Here is a 3,485-nt window from a genome sequence, read left to right on the forward strand (position 1 = left end):
TTGTTCCTGATACTAGGGAGAGAGCATTAAGCCTTTTACCATTTAGTATAATATTACTTGCGAGTTTTTCTTAGATGCCTGTTATCAGGTTGAAGAAATTTCCTTCTATTCTTAGTTTGCTGAGTGTTTTTACCATGAAAGGGTGTTAAATTTTGTCAAATACTTTGTCTGCATTTATTGTAATGATTTTGTGGGATTTTTTCTTTATTTTATTTATATAGTGTCTTACATTGATTGATTTTTGTATGTTGAGCTAACTTTGTATTTATAGGATAAACCTTATTTGGTCATGGTATATCATCTCTGAGACACTCTGTGATCTCCCCAAACAATGGACTATAAGCTCAGTTGAACCTGACATTTTCTTTAGAGTCACTGAAGCTGTTAGGTTTACCCTAAGTGTGAAAATGTCCTGACTTTACTGCCAGATTGTGTTTGAATTAAAATGCCTCCACCTGAGCTCTTTGAATACAGTGACTTTGTATTTTCATCTCTGGGCCTCTGTACTGAGTGCACTGTGGTGCTAGTAGACATGCAACAAATGATTTCAGATGAATTAATCTATTTCTGTCTGAATGGGTTCTAAAATAAATTCCACATCTTTAGAGGACATTGTCTATAGTTCTGAGCTATGGGAGGTTGTGACGTAAGGCTCTGAAGAAGAAAATGTACTACACATACTAGGTCTTCACTAAGCACTAATGATGAAATTCCAGCTTGTAATCATTTAGATTGATTTGCGAGGTGAAAAACAGTAACTGAATTCAGAAATCAGGGGTTTTTCTTTGAGGATACTTGATCTGATAGCTGTTTTATATGTATCTGGTTGTTAGGTTTTTGTGTATATTCTCTCTGCTTTGTGTGAGAATAATGCCAACCTTGACCACATTCTACCTCAACAACTAGCACTGCCTATGAAACGTGGGAGTGTGGTGAATATTTGTTGAATAGATAAACAAACTAGAAATATAGATTGAGTGAAAGACGAAAGATGAAAGATGGAGTTAGTGGAACAGGCCCTTCCTCAGAGGTTCTGAATACTCCACCATATTTTATGTTGCATTTAATGCCATCTTCTATCTCCACTTTTCCCAGGATTAACCAGAAATGATCCCATCATCCCTTTCTCTCATTCCAAGTTTCCCCCTCACCTTCTAGAACCTTTCTATTCAAGGTGTAGACCATATATCAGGATCATAGGTATCAACTCAGAGCAGGATCTCAGGCTCCTCCCTAGACCTTGTAATAAAAATCTGCATTTTAGCAAGATTCCCAGGTGATTCCTGTCATAGTAAATTTTGAGAAGCAGTCATGTAAAACGTTGCCAGATGATTGCTCCAGAGTTATTTCACTTTCAAATAAATCTTGGTATCTATACCTACAGTTCAACTTGAGATAAAAATCAGAGTGGGAGGGTTAATCTCCTATTAAAATGAAATCAGCAAATAGTTATGGAAACCCTGTTGACTGGGGTGTAGGTGTTTCATTATGTGCTGTGAAGAGATGAAGCAACTTAGTTGCTGCTTCTAAAAAAAACCTCAATAGTGGGCCACAGAGGCCCTAAATTCTGTCATGGTCATCATTCTTTTGGATTCTAATTCCTTAGTCATATCAGGTGGTACAATGAGATAAACTGTTGTTATGTAAATTACTTTACCATAATTAAGATAAATGAACATTGAGTAAAGGAAATTCTAATTTTGATAGGAGAGAAAAAAGAAAAATTAGTCTTAGAAGGCAAAGAGAGCCAAAGAGGTAGGAATTGCTTATAGAGTCTTTGGGGACAGCGCTAGAAACTGGGTATATTAGTCAGGGTTTCCTGGAGAAACAGAACCAATAGGGCATGTATATTCTCTATGTATGAGGGGCTTTATTGTGGGAATTGGCTGACGTGAATATGGAGGCTGAAATCAGGGAAGCTGGTAGTGTAGCTCAGTCCATGTCTGAAGGTCTCAGGACCAGGGAAGCCAATGGTGTAATTCTCAGTCCGAGGCCAAAGGCTTGAGAACCTGGAGGGCTGCCGGAGCAAGTCCAGAGTCAAAACGCTGGAGAACCTGGAGTTCTGATGTCCAAGGGCAGGAGAAGAAGGGTGTCCCAGCTCCAGAAAAAAGAGCAAATTTGCCTTCCTGTGCCTTTTTGTTCTACACAGCCACCAACCAATTGGATGGTACTCCCCTCTTCCCCTTTATATTGGATAAGGGCAAATATTCCTTACTCAGTGCACTGATTCAAATGCCAGTCTCTTCCAGAAACACCCTTACAGACATGCCCAGAGATAATGCTTTCCCAGCTATGTGGATATCCCCTACCCCAGTCACGCTGGCACCTAAAACTCATCACCACACATCACTAGAGCAAAAGGTATGTTCTACAGGGAGAGGTGAGAAAGAACCTGAAATACACATACTCATAGCATTTTTTCTGTCTAGTCTGGCTACTGAAGCTATGCTCTTAGATTTTTAAACTCAGACTTGACTTTCCTTTAGTGAGATCCACCACAAGGAACCTTGTTATGGGACCGTGGCAATAATGGAATAAGACACACTTTCATATCCAATTCCTTTGGAGAGAGAGAGATTGATGAAAAACAATGCAAACATCTTCCTGGCACAGATGGGCAATGCATTTTGCTTGGGGCAGCTCAGTCCTAGCACATTGGAGACAGTTCCAAGAACCACATCAGAAGTGCTTCTTGGAATGAAGGAGTTGACTGGGAAAGGCATAGCAGTGGGAGTTAAATACGGACTGGCCAGCTAATCACCTCTGAAGGGGAAACCAAAGCATTGCGGTGATGATCTTGTCGGTGAAATGCTGTGGGGAATTTGCTGGGGCTGTAAAGAATAGCATGAAGCAAATGTAAGGTGAAGGACTACCCAGGAAGGGCGCCTCACGCCAGCGGATTCGCTGAGGACTGACTGTCTGTTTTTGTTCCTTCCCCTGACGTTATGCCTTCCTCATCTTTGTTATGAGTGCATTTCTAGTTTAAGAAATGTTAGAAGACAACTTGAGAATTGCCTGAAGGAAGACTGCAGAGCATGTGCTAACCTGAACAGATGATGCAAATAGCCACACGGAGGCCTCCTCCCAAGTTTACACACCCAGATGGGCAGGCACCACTTGGAGAAGGTTTTCTTTGTAATTTGCTGGGGTCTGTCAAGACGGACATGCCTTTTGTCTCATTTTGCTTTTCTTGGCTGAGAGAGGAACATTGGAATAGTGGTTGTTTTGGGCTTTATTTTTTAAGTCCATGGAACAGTATCATGGATTAAAAGAGACTTAGAGACTTCAGTGGCTCTTTTACCTAGATAAGGCATTATCAATATGATTATTATGATAATACTTTTAAGTTAATTGTTTTTCTTTCTTTTTTTTTTTTAAGGATTCAAGTTGACAATGGATAATGTCTCAAAAAACAAAAACAACCCCCCCCCCCACAACTCTATTTGTGATTGTCTTAGTCAGTTCAAGCAGAATAGTGGTTGTTT

Source organism: Galeopterus variegatus, unplaced genomic scaffold (genome assembly GCF_000696425.1).
Source record: "Galeopterus variegatus unplaced genomic scaffold, G_variegatus-3.0.2 Scaffold9191, whole genome shotgun sequence".
Classification (NCBI taxonomy): Eukaryota; Metazoa; Chordata; class Mammalia; order Dermoptera; family Cynocephalidae; genus Galeopterus; species Galeopterus variegatus.